Genomic DNA, 15,006 nt, shown 5'->3' on the forward strand with positions numbered 1-15,006 from the left:
ACTTTTGAAAGATAAATTTGCTGGATGTAGAAATCTAGTTTGGTAGGTTTTTTTTTTTTTTCTTTCAAAACTTTTCAACTCTACTTTCTTCTTGCTTACATGGATTCTGATGAGTAGTCCACTGTAATTTATATCCTTGTTCCATTAGAGGTAAGATGCTTTGTCTACCTTTGTCTTCTTTCAAGATTTTTCTCATTATCCTAAGATTTTCTTAAGTTTCAATATGCTAAGTCTATATGTGGATTTTGGGGTATTTTTTAATGTTTAATTTTTGTTTACTTAGCTTCTTGCATAAGTATTTTGGTGTCTGTTATTAATTTTGCAAAGTTCTTGGCTATTATTCAGATATTTCTTCTGCTTCATTATCTCCTCCTTCTATTGGCATTACACTTACATGCATATTGCAACTTTGAAATTGTCCCATGGTTCTTGTATTATAACTTGATAATAAGCTAAAAAGCCAATATGAAAATGGGAAACAGCTTTCAACACTCCATAAGGGTGACCTATGAATGGCCAATAAGCACATAAAAAGATGTATATAGCCTTATTATTCATTTGGGAAATGCAAATTATATCCCTAATTATATCCCATAAGGAATCCATTAAATAACTAAATTTTTAAAAAGTGACAATATCAAGGTAATGGTGATTTTAAACAACTAGATCTCCATGTAATATTGCTGGGAACAGAAAATTGGACAGTTGTTTTGGAAAATACAATGGCGATATTTTGTATGTTAAAGCTACTCTTCTTTTTAAGATTCACAAATTCCACTCGTGGGTATTTATACAGTGGAAATTAACATATGTGTCGACACAAATATGTTCATATGGGTAATCATAGCAGGATTATTCATTAAAAACTAGAAACAAAATGTCCATTAATCAGTAAATCAATAATCAATAAAAATAATCACCAATAATAATACTAATGGATTTTGGTATATCCATATTATGGACTACTACTTGGAAGTAAAGAGACATGTAATATTATTACTCAAAATATAGGTGAATCACAAATTACTATGTTAATTGAAAGAAATCAAACACAAAAGGCTATCTATGAATTGATTCTAATAAATTATGCTACTGAAAAATTGTAAAATAAAGCAGATTAATGGCTGTGTTTTGAGGTCAGATTGGATTGACTGCAATGTGGCAGGAGGAACTTTTTAGATCTGTGGAACTGTCCTAGGTCCTGATCGTGGTAATGGTTATTACAATTGCATATAATTACCAAATTTATCAAACTATAGACTTAAACTGGGTGAATTTGATTGTTTTACCTTAAAAATGGGTAAAGGAGAAATCTTGTCCATTATATTCCACAAATGAGTAGAGAAAAATCTTTTTTGAATTTCTTTGGAGACACATAATTTCCTCCTTTGGACAAGTAGAAACATTTATTTCCATTTACTGCAGCAGGTATCTTGTTTTACTTGGAGAATTTTGATTCAACACTGCAAAAATCCCTCATTTTGTGCTACCATTGACAATCTAGTTGCATCTACTTTTTGGCTTAGTACTTACTATTCAGTCAATTGACAGACTCTACCTTTGCCCAAACAGTGGCAATTTTGGCCAGCATAACACTTTGTACTTTATTTGATTTAGAAATAACAACAACAACAATAAAAAAAACCCAAAAACCAAGAAACAAAAACTGCAAAGTTTTATACAGATAAATCAGTATGTGTGTCTTATTGTCTTAGGTTTTTTTTTTTTTTTTTAAGATTTTTATTTATTTATTTGAGAGAGAGAATGAGAGAGAGAGAGCATGAGAGGGGGGAGGGTCCGAGGGAGAAGCAGACTCCCTGCCGAGCAGGGAGCCCGATGTGGGACTCGATCCCGGGACTCCAGGATCATGACCTGAGCCGAAGGCAGTCGCTTAACCAACTGAGCCACCCAGGCGTCCCTTAGGTTTTTGTTTTTTTAATGGTAAAAAATAACCAAAGAATCATTTGTCTCAAAGAGCACAGGTCCTATTTGATAGATACTAAATTATATATGCAATATAGAAACTTTTGAGGAATGGCTCAAAGACAGCTGAATGATTTTAGTAGTAAAAGTGCTCCTGGAATTTCTACTTGATTATTTGATCAAATTTATTATAGAATGGTAATTCTAAAAATAAGAAATACAGAAAAATGAAGATTGCCAATAACAATTATATTTAAAAGTAAATATGTAAAAAGTTTTTTATTGTTTCAGCGATTTTCTTCAGTAATATACCTATGACTTAAAAGTCTGTGTTTGATTTTTTTTTTTTTGCTTTGAGATCTCCTATTAATGTAATTTGAACACTCTTATTCTTTTAGAAAAGTATGCTTTGTTTTTATATATTTTGTTGATGATTAAAGTCCTCACTTCATGTTTTTTAGCTTGCTTCTTACTGTGTTTCTAGCATGTTACATTAGGAGTTTCAAATATTTTATAATTTTGCTGTAAAAAATAATTTATCTTCAGTTATCTGGTATAGTGATCTTTAATGTAGCCAAAATTGTATGGATAATATGTTGCTTCAATTGCTCAGACTTACCTTAGGAACAATAAGCTTAAGATATTGGTGGCCAAGGCCCTGAATATTTGAAGAAAAGTGACCATTCTTTTGTTTGTTTTTGTTTGCTTTTGACAGTTCTTTTAATTTTAAAGTTTTATCATTGAAGTCACTAAAACAGAAATATTTTTATCAGCAAATTTCTTGATCAGCAATATTTCATTTTGATATTAAATTTTACCTGTCTAATATTGCATAAAATATTGTTGATCTGAGTAATAATATATTCTGTGGAGCATAACTAAGTTATCTTACTTTGGGGTCTATATCATCTTGACCAGATTTCAGATACATGTGAGAGCTAAAAATAAGGCATATTTTCTTGATAAATAGGGTGAAAAAGGTGAAACTAGATAAAAATCTGAAGGAAGGGTAAATGAGTAAAATACTTTAGAAATTTGGGGTCTGTATCAAGAAAAAAATTTAGGAACTCAATGCTATGATTTTCAATTCTATCATAACAACTGTCTTTATTTCTCACTCCTTTACAATATTTTGTCAGGGTGAGTCATTGCTTCATAATTAAATGATGGTGATGAACAGCTCTCTGGGAAGGCCAGCTAAAGGCTTATTTCTTTAGGAAAGGAAAGTATAGCTTTCATTTCATTAATAATGGCTATAGACAAGGAGACAAGAATAAGCTTTCGAATTTGGCCAGCTCTGGAAAATGATAATTTTATTTGGGTTCCAGATTAACCACTAGGGAAAACTACATTTCCTGTTGCTTCTTCTGTCATCCCTAGAGTCTCTGAACAGATACGATAATTTCTGTTTTGTCTTCTTTTTTTTCTGGAGGGAAATCTAAAATAATTAGGGTAATTTATACACAAAACTATTGCCCCAGATCTTATAGAGTGTGAAAGTGACCACAATTTTACAGGTGGTGATTAAATTAAAAACAGGGATAGCGGGCATAAGGTTTAAATGCACAGGCTGTGCAGTCATGCATATTGGCTCCATTAGGAATCTGTCTCGTCCACCACATGTTGTGTGGTTTTAGGAAAGTTATTTAATGTCCCTAAGATTCCATTTGTAAAACTGGAATTAATTTGAAAGGGCTGTTGAGAGAAATAAAATTAATCCATATAAAGTCCTTAGCACAATATCTGCAATAGAATAAGAACTTAAATATTTCTTCTTATTAAGTTGCCTTTAAACAAATTGCCTCAAATGACACTGAGTATATAGTCTACAATTAGGATTGCTGTATACATGTCTTCAATGCAACTCTAAATTAAAAATTAAAAATAGGTAAAAGCTATAGGATAAACCTCTGAGCACCGTTATTTATTTCAGTTGCTAAGCCTATGAAACTTTAGCTTATAGTCACTTCCAACAAATGGTACTCTCAGCTAAAGATGTCATGATCCCATTTCTTTGTCCCCTCACACCTGCAAGTTTTGCTTCCAAACTAAACACCCACACTATTGCTTGATTACATTTTTCTTAATTAAATGGTGTGTACAGCTTGCATTTTCAGTTAACACAGCAAAAGAAGCCTGCATTCTCATAAGTCATTTTTATGAGTTGGGCCCCTATCATTTTAATGTAGCAATTAATTAATTGCTTAATAAAACTGTGCTTTATTATAGCAAAGTCTGGTTGCAGGAGTGTAGTTATGGATGTGTCAGCATTTTTGTTACTAACTCCTTTTTATCTTCTCAATAATTGTACTATAAAAATTTGCTTTGGGTACAAATTTTGAAATGGTTTGAATTGCAATAATAAACAGTTCTTCAGATATAAAAATAATTTTAGTGTGAACCTGTGTATAGAGAGATGGTTAACTGAATTATTTTCCTGCCCTCCCCAGGAGTATTGTTTACTTAACATTGAAATATAGTCTACCTGCCTATTCATTAATGATTTTGCTCATGTAACAGATTCTCTTCACTATTGGCTGATTGGGTAATCCTCAATGAGAATATGTTCCTAAAGAATATTTTAAATACAGCATAAATATTGGATTATAATTTAATTATATCTTGATTAGGAAAATGCTTATAATAACTCTGATTACATGATCTCTTAAAAATATAATACATAGGAAAATATCCTTATGGAATATTTCTAAATAAAAATCCAAAATACAATAAGTAAGCTTGTTACATTTTAAGAATTACATCCTGAACAAAAGTTCAGAAAATGAATTCTTCAGAAATGTTCAGTGAAATATTTACCCTAAAAGTTACTAAGTGCCCCAAGTTGTTAAATACACCAAAGAATGTCTCTGGTGTCCTGGTTTTCCTATATAATGATATAAAATAATTCAAAATATACAAAGTTCAACACTGTAATATAAGTATTTATTAATATGTATTTCTATCTAGTTTGTTTCTGAGCATTTTAGAAAAATAATGGGATTTTTAGAAGAATTTTTAACTAGGTGGGTTAGAAAGCAAAGAATACATTTAAACACAAGCTAGTTTAATATAAAATTCTTGCCACTCTTCTGAAACAACAACCAAAGTGGTACGTTTTTCCTCAAAAGCTGGTTTGTTTTGAGAAATTTGAAACACAAGAAGAGCATAGAATTATCTGGTACATTTTGGAATGTGTAGTGTGTTTTCTCTCTCCTTCTGTGTAAGGCCCCCAACTGTGATCAGATATACATGAAAACATAACGTATGTTGATTGTGCATATTAAGAAGACCAGTGAAACATAGAAAAATATAAGAACTATTGATAATTTCCAACAGAATAATATATATGAATGCAGTTGAGTTTACAGAGTGCTTCTACCATCTGAATTCAGGAAAATATGCAGTCTTACCCACAAAAGAAAGACTACATGGGTGGAGAAAATATATATGACTAATAAGAAGTTTTGTTAAATTACCTAAAATTTCAATCCCTGGCTCTTGTTTCTAAACCAAGTTTTTAAATATATAATATAATGCAATAAATTCAGGTGTAAAAATTGTTCATGAATATAATTTATTTATTTTAGAGAGTGCGGGGGCGAGGAACAGGGGGAGAGGGAGAGAGAGAATCTCAAGCACACCCCCCACTGAGCTGGAGCCTGATGTGGGGCTCAATGTGGGGCTGGATCTCAGGACCCTGAGATCATGACCTGAGCCGAAATCAAGAGTTGGAAGCTTAACCAACTGAGCCACCCAGGCATCCCCATAAGCCAGTATTCTTATGTCTATTTTATAGGTATTTGAGCCAAGTGCTTTTGATTTGTAATAGCTAGTAGATGTTTACAGCTCTTCAGGCCTATGGCATACAATGTGTAATTTAAGAGACTCACTCATTATCACTATATTCACTAGTAATTTTGACTTTTTTTTTTTTTTTAAAGATTTTATTTATTTGAGAGAGAGAGAATGAGAGAGAGCACATGAGAGGGGTTAGGGTCAGAGGGAGAAGCAGACTCCCTGCTGAGCAGGGAGCCCAATGCGGGACTCGATCCAGGGACTCCAGGATCATGACCTGAGCCAAAGGCAGTCGCTTAACCAACTGAGCCACCCAGGCGCCCTAATTTTGACTTTTTAATCATGTGTTTCAATATAATTTGTAATGAAATTTTATCCAGTAGACAAAGGAATAAAAACTTAGAAAACTATGCAATGTCTGTATTCAGATATTAGAAGTTTATGTAAAAAGCCTAAGGAAAATATATTTATTTTTCAATACCTTTTTAAAGCCCTCAGTTGTATTATGGTTCTCCAACAACCATCAGATATTTAAATAATAGTGGTAATATAAACCTAATAGATATAGACAACAAGACTAAAGTATATAAATATTCCTGTAAATATCAGAAATTATCAAACATAATACCAAATTATTTGATAAGAAGCAGTTTGAACAATTTTAAGATGTCAGTGTAAAGAATGTGTGTTCTCTCCATCTGAAAGTCATTGAAAATAAACAGAAAAGTACAAAAAAATCTAAGTTTGATAAAACTAGGAGAGAACGGTAATGTTAAAGCATGATAGTTGGAAATGTGCAGAGTGGTAAATGCCTTTGAAAGTGAGTACATTGAAATGTTTTCTCCCTGAAGAGAGAAATCCCAATTAGAAATAAGATAGTTTCACTGAAGAACTCCTGAAATATCTAGGAAGTAGTTGCATGAGGGGTGCCTGGGTGGCTCAGTTGGTTAACTGTCTAACTTTATTTTGACTCACGCCATGATTTTAAAGATTTTATTTATTTATTTGACAGAGACAGAGATAGCGAGAGCAGGAACACAAGCAGCAGGAGTGGGAGAGGGAGAGCAGGCTTCCCGCCGAGGAGGGAGCCCGATGTGGGACTCGATCCCAGGACCCTGGGATCATGACCTGAGCCGAAGGCAGACGCTTAACAACTGAGCCACCCAGGCGCCCTCACGCCATGATTTTAAGGTAGTGAGATAGAGCCCAGTATCAGTATCAGGCTCTGTGCTGAGTGTGGAGCCTGCTTGGGATTCTCTCTCCCTCTCCCTTGGCCCCTCCCTCCCACCTCTCTCACTCTGTCTAAAAAAAAAAAGGTGGTTGTATGAAGTACTGTGAATGATAGGGGTGAGAATGAGCAATAAAAGGCAAGACGTTGGTCTAAAGTGTGTAGATAAAGACAAATTTGATTCCCCCAAAGCTACAAAACTCTGAAATCCAAATGTCTTCTCCATCCAGTTTATCTTAAGAAACAGGAAGCACATGGACCGGAGAAATTGAAGCAAAAATCTCTAGACTGGAAGGCATAGGCACAGTAAAGAGAATTAAATTATGAGCAAAAAAGGAGCATCTTAAATAAAAATTAGCTCAATAAATGGTGAGAATGTTACAGTACTAATTTACTCAGTCACTTGGAGGATTTCTTTTTTTTTTTTTTTTTTCCGAGAAAAAATTAGCCTTAGAAAGCCTGTGGATACTGACTTTTAGGATAACTCCACAGAATATTTTTCATTCCCTGACCATCCTATATTCAGTTTCACCAGATTAGCACACCTGTCGTTAACAGAACTTTCAGGTTATCTGTTTAGTACTTAAATTTTGAATATGAAATGCCAAAGAATCAGTAGAATTTGTTGAGAGTCTCCATCAGGAAAGACAGAAGCTAAACAAAACAAAAACAAAACTAGTAGTGGAGAGAGGAAAAGAATACAGCAAATGTAGAAAAATAAAGTGTCAAAAGCTGCAAACTCCAATTAATGTCCTTAGAATAGTTACTGCATCTGTAACACAAAAAGATCACAAACACACTGAATACAAGATAATATAAACTACAACAGTTGAAATAATTTAATAGGGAAGTTGGAAAATTGATGAAATCCTTAAAAGTAGGAAGAGATTTGAAGCAAAGAAAATAAATAGATGAATTCAGGAGGCGTGAAATCCAACTAACAGTATTTTCTAAAAGAAAAAATACATAAAGGGAGAAATATTCAAGTAATGACACAAGAAAACTTCCTTGGATTGTAGTTAATCATCTCAAGAGTAAAAGGGTCTAGATAGGACCCTGAGAACAAAATAAAAGAAATACCCAGCCTAAGGCATATATCAGTGTGAATTTTCAGAACACCAGGATTAAAATGATTCTGAATGCTTCCAGGATAAAAGAAAAAGTGAAATAAATCATCTTAATGTCAATAGCAAAAGAGAATAAGACAAAGGAGGCATAGTTTGAAAATTCTTAATGAAAAAAATTTATAGTAGGGATTTCTATTCTAATCAAAATTTTTTTCTGATGGGCAACAACTTTATTTTTTTATATGTTTTTATTTGTCGGAGGGAGAGAGAGAGAGAGAGAGAGAGGCAGGCAGGCAGGCAGAGGGAGAAGCAGGCTCCCCACTGAGCAAGGAGCCCAATGCGGGACTTGATCCCAGGACCCTGGGGTCATGACCTGAGCCCAAGGCAGATACTTAACCAACTGAGCCACCCAGGTGTCCCTCTGATGGGCAACAACTTTAAAAAGATATTTCCCATGAGTCCACTTTTTACAAATCAACTGGAAAATATTTTTCACCAAAACAAGTACAAACCAAGAGAAAGGAGAACATGCTGCTCCATGAATGAGAAAGCTATGGGAGAAAGAAGGATATCAAAAGAGAGAGTAGAAATACGAAGAGTAACTAATATATCTTCAACATTTAAGTGTAAAGTATAGAATTAATACTTTAATTGTCTATAATATGAATAAATCCCACAGTTATACTATTGAATGGGAGAAACTGGTGCAAAAGAGTACAAGCTATATTATTTGAATTTCTATAAAATCGAAAATCAAGCCAACATGGAAATCTTTATTCTAGTGGAAATTCTAAACTAAACTATAATGATGCAAAATAGATTAAAAAAATAAAGAGCCAATATTTTTAAATCCTAACTAGAAGACTTGACTTTTCAAACAAAGGAAGTTTTTTGTTTTCTTGTTGTTTTTGTTTTTGTTTTTGGGTTGTTGTTGTTGTTGTTTTTGCTTTTCCCAGAGAGAAGGTTTTAGGTCATAATTAAGATTTTATTTATTTTTTATTTTTTATTATTTTTTAAAGATTTTATTTATTTATTCATGAGAGACAGAGAGAGAGAGAGAGAGAGGCAGAGGGAAAAGCAGGCTCCCAAGGAGCAGGGAGCCCGATGCGGGACTCGATCCCAGGACCCTGAGATCATGACCTGAGCCTAAGGCAGACACTTAACCATCTGAGCCACCCAGGCGCCGTATAATTAAGATTTTAGGTGCACAATATTGCATATGCAAAAAAAAAAAGATAATTTTCAGAAGTGTGGAAATTGCTTGCTGTGACTGGATATCATTCCAAGTCTTTGTGTACCACTCTATGAATATAAATGATTACCTTTAATTGCATGAACCACCTTTCTAAAGATTAGGAAAGAAAAATACTTTTGATGCTCACAATTTTTCTTAGACTAATTCTGTGTTCTCATTAGCATACCTGTTCCCTCCAGTTTCTGCCCTCATTTGTACCTTGTAAATAGTTTTTAATAATTCCCCTTCCCTATTCATTCAAATGCTGACCTTTATATTTCAAAAGAAAATTAGTAGTGAGGAAAGCTTCTCAACACACACACACACACACAAAGCAGAGGGCAAATTTAACTTACACTTTAATGTTTTTCTCTCTTAGTTCACATTAACTCTACTCACATTTAACTGCTACTTTTTCACCCCAACCCGTAAAAGAGATGTTCCTTTTAATTTAGGATAACCTTTAACTAACTTTGGAGAAGATCATTTTTGTTATTTTGTAATCTGGTAAATATAAATTGTCCTTTAAAATTTCATGTACATATCTTAAAAGATTTTTGTAATAGCATGGTCAAAATCTCTAAGAATAAGTGAATAATTACCATATTAATTTAGATATAACAGACATCTTGGTGTTCTTTTTTTAAATGTTATGTCTAACCTTTATTGAGAATTACTGTTCTACCCTTTACATACAAATTTTAGTTAAAACAGAATTAATGTACTTTAAATTTGTTTTAAGTCACTAGGAATAGGTATATGTCTTTAAGAGTAATGCATATGGAGTTTTATTTCTACAGTGTTCAATTGCCTTTTTAGTGCACTTTTTAATGGGTGTAGTTACCTATGTTAATCTGGAAACACTTTAATGTTAATGACATTTTAATAATAATAGTAAAAATACTCCCAAGTCAATAATATGTCTCAAAATATGACTATAGGGATGAAGAGTAATATATTAAGCTATGTGCTCTTCAATAACTCATAATTTCTTAAATGTTCACATTCATCACCTCAGTTAAAAGAACGATCTGCCCGTAACTCTGTTGGAAATGTGCTTATTTGTTTAGACAGATGGGCATGCCCTGAGGTTCATTCTCTAGCTTAAATGCACAATTGGCTTTATGATTTTAAGAAGCAGCTGATGAGAAAAAGAGTTTGGTACACAAGAGCTTGTTTGGGATGTTCAACAAAGGAGATGCAGTATGACAAATCATTCAGTAGTCGTGACTCCTAGACATGTTTTTTTTTTTTTTGCTTTAAAAATACATTTTTAAATAACTGAATTACAATTATCAGATTAAATTACAAAAGTTAATGCAAACTAAATTTTTGACACTCAAAAATATGTCCCTCAGAAGAAAAAAAATAAACACGCGTATCATCATCCAAACTAAGAAGTTAAGAGTCACTACTTATGATGACTCAGATATATGCAGTTATTTTTTTACATCAAAACGCAAGTGGTCTTATTCTAGAAAAAATTAACTTTCCCATTATTTTACATGTCTTTTTAATTAAAATGATGGCTTTTACGTTAATTTTTGTGAAACTAAAATTTTTCTTATGCATACAGAATTTCAGTAAAATGATAAAAATTATACCTCTCCCAATAAATAATGTTTAAGACTTAAAAGAGGTCTGTGTTCTAGAATTTCACTTCTTAGCTTACTTGCTCTAAGAGTGAGCCCCTTAACTTTTCCATGTCCCTGGCTCTTTCTTAGTAGTTTACAGACAAAAATTCTAAAGTGTATTATAAGGATGTTTTGGGAAGTGTTAAACCGAATTCTGGAAATTATGAAACCCAAACCAGGGAGGGAGGGAGGAAGGGAGGAAGAGAGGAAAAATAAGCAATCCAGAATAGTTTTCTTAGCTCTGAAAATTACCTTCAACATACCCTTGAGACTGTCGAGTCAACACTATTAATGAGATATCCAAAGAGCATATTTAATTTAAAAAATCTTTAAATAGATTCTTGGACATTGTTTCTCACACACCTTTTTTTCAGGATTTTTTTGCAAATCTAAGGGTTGGTTAATTAAAGCTTATCCTATTCCAGGATAATGTGTGTTTTTATATCTCAAGTTGTTGGCTAAATATTTGACATCTACCTTCACTGATGTGATAACGTTTTTTAAGGCAAATACCTTGAGCTCTTTACCATTATAAATTCCACTTTGATATTAATAGATTCCTGATTTATCATTTCATGTAGTTCCATGGAAAGAATAAATGCATTTAATTCAAGGTTGACATGTGCTTGACCTTAGTCTGAAAATGTGTTTGGAAGTAGCAGGGGATATGGAATTCAAGTTATTTGCAATTCAATCAAATTGTTACATGTTATAGAGAATTCAGACCATTCTAATCATAATCATCATTATATCATTATCTTCATTATACTATATTATTAACATAAGGTAAAAGGATACAGCAAAGTTTGGACTGGCTTCATAAACCAATAAAGGCACATAAATACTTTTCTTATCGAAGCTTCCAATGACTCTATGTAAAATTTGTATTTATTTTCATCATAATTTGGGAGAAACCTTGCTTGTAGCCTTTCTGTTTTTATAAATATTTTAATTCTCTTGGTTTCATCTCATATATTTTTTTTTCCAAATTCCATTGCCTATGTAATAGTTATTTATAGCACAGAATGCCGAGGCATGATCATTTCTGACATTGAGTCAGCCTTAGTTCGATTAAGTTTAGAAAACTTGTAGAGGCAGCACCAGCATCTAAGCTTATCACCGTTATCCATGATTGTTCTCTATCAACTGGTCACATTTTAAGGATGGCAAAACAAACTAAAAAAACTAAGATGCTCTGAAGTGACTCTTAAGGGGAAAAGGTAAAAAAAATTGGTAAGTTTTCTTTGCTCAAGATGTCACTCCATGTGTAAAATCAGGGATGCTATCTCATGGTGAGTATTTTGTTTTTTTTTTTGTTTTGTTTTTTTTTTAAAGATTTTATTTATTTATTTGACAGAGAGAGACACAGCGAGAGAGGGAACACAAGCAGGGGCTGTGGGGGAGGGAGAGGCAGGCTTCCCGCTGAGCAGGGAGCCCGATGCGGGGCTCGATCCCAGGAACCTGGGATCATGACCTGAGCCGAAGGCAGACGCTTAATGACTGAGCCACCCAGGCGCCCCTCATGGTGAGTATTTTGGAGATGACTGACTACACCCACACAGAATCACTTGATAGTTTATAGGTCAAATAAGAAGTGAGAGTGCTATTCCATTTCCAAATGCTTTGTTCCACAGTATTAACAGGAGTCATGTTTGTTAGCATAGAGAGCTCCTTCCTCCTTTGCTGGCCATATCCGGCCATTACTCACTGCACTTACACTCATGAACTATACAGTATAGAGAATGCTGTGGAATAGGAGCCCAGGAGCACAATCCGGACTATTTTATACAGCCCATGAACTAAAATATTTTTTACATTTTAAAAGAGTTGCAAAAAAACAAAACACAAAGAGCAAGGTGCACAAGAGAACTTAGGTAGCCTGGAAAACCTAAAGTATTTATTTTTTGTCCCTTTAAAGAAAAAATTTGCTGGCTTCTCATAATAGTGACCTGTGTGTGTGTGTGTGTGTGTGTGTGTGTGTGTGTGTGTGTGTTTGATTTGAATTACTCTCAAGTTTTTCTGTGGCTGTTAACTGATTTGGAAATAAAGAATGCAGCCAAAAATCCTTTCTATCTCTTTTCCTGAAAATAGAGTCTGAGTAAAATTTGTAGGACTTAGTTATTTTTATTTTTATTTTTGCCAATATTTCTTTCCTGATCCTATCCTATCTCTCTCTAAGTTCCCATAAGCAAAGCAGACCCAGATCCACTATATGTATATATTTATGTGTGTCTTTGTATGTATATGCCATATACATGTGTGTACATATATACATACAAAAACTACATATATTTACTTACATACATACACATAAATATATGTATTTCTGCTTTGGGAAGCAAAAAAATGCATATCTTCTTTCAAAGTGCCTACTCTCTATAAATACTTTCATTAGTGGGAATTAGGAACAGAAAATCTTCTTTCAAATGAGGGGGTTTTCTTTTTCTATTTTGTTCTTGATTCCTTAGAGAAACTATTGTTGTAGACTATGATTAACAATCTATAGTATTTTGCTGAATTGATTGGGGCTATGTTATCAAAGATCCTATCAACCAAGGACCTTGACATCTTTAAGTTGGAGTATAGAAGGAGAGGATATAAAATAACAATTTTCTCTATTATGAGTTTTGCTGTGAAAAATGGTTTATATACTCCATTATTTATTTTCTTTCCCACAACACTCCTGCAAATACCATCATGCTTATTCAATACACGAAGAAACCCAGGTAAAGTTTAGTAAATACCTTAAGTATCAATTCTTTCAAACAAACAAACAAACAAAAAAAACCCTGTATTAAATGATAAAGGAATGCAAAATATATGAATGAATAAATGAAAAAGCCAAGGGAACCACAGAAGGTATGTGCTTGAACTCCTCTAAAATGAAATTTTTGGTTGACCCAATTCAAGGTCATTTAGGTTAAAAAGTAAAATAAAAAATCTATTCAAAACACTGAAATCCTATATAATCAAGAAAAATTATACTTTACTACAAGTACAGCATCTGAGGCTAGCTTCCTTAAGAAATGGCCCATAAGGAAGAGATTTTCAAATAGGTCAATTATGCAGTGTTCTTAGAATAATACATATATGGCAACAAGTGGGACAGATTTGAAGAAAGGGAGACATTGAATTATGGCACAGCACCAGAGACATCAGCCAGTCCCACTGGGAGCTCTGGAGCTGGGAAAGTGCATTAGATTCGGTGAGAATTGAAATAAGAGAGCTAGGCCATTGTATTCTGCATCTATCAGTCAATGGGGTTAGGGCTTCCCCTGGTTAGGGGATGTAACCTTCCCCAATGAAAGGCAAATTCCACAAAAGTGCTTGTGGCTGGGAATGAATGTCAAATTCCTAAAGTAGAGAATAGGTTGTCAGATTACATATATACTGTTGTCCACTCTTTGCTCTTCTCAAATCCTCTTGCTTTACACAATAATTTTATTCCATCTGGGAACAGCTCTTTAAGATTCTGGTTGTTTTTCTCCCCCCTAGGGATTCATAGAGTAGGAAAGTTTGTGGAAAAAAAAAAAAATACAGCACTGATCTTGAAGCTGTAACTGTTGTTCATTATCTATCTCTTGTTCACTTCTACCAACCATTCTAAATTCCCTTTACTTTTGTCAGTTCCATTATAGACCCATGCTGCCTATCTTGTGGGGTGATCTAGACCTGAGTAGTCTGAGTTGCTGGTTAATTTGGATGAGCAAGAGGCTGGGGGAAGTGGTGCTACTAAAAGATCATTATCCCTTGCCCCATTGCCAAATTTGAGCAAGTTCCTAGGCTCAGAAACCTTTGAGGACAGGCTTGGTCCACCAAAACAACAACAACAACAACAACAACAACAAAGCCTCTGAAACAACATGGCAAATTTTTTGGTTTGTGAATCTCCTAGTTCTTTTCCAGAGATCTACAGTCCTTGTTCTCTCACTAGAGAGAGAATATCAGAGGTGTTAAGAAAAGTAACACAAAGCTATAGGTCTTAGGAGCTCAGAAAATTAGTAGTATGCATTTTGTTAATAACATAAGTAAAAAAAAAAAGTGTGTGACAGCATTAAACAAAAATATGGGGAGAGAAATTGGGAACATACTATTGTAGCATCCTTTTTCTATACGTGAAGAAGT

Source organism: Halichoerus grypus, chromosome 4 (genome assembly GCF_964656455.1).
Source record: "Halichoerus grypus chromosome 4, mHalGry1.hap1.1, whole genome shotgun sequence".
NCBI classification, from domain to species: domain Eukaryota; kingdom Metazoa; phylum Chordata; class Mammalia; order Carnivora; family Phocidae; genus Halichoerus; species Halichoerus grypus.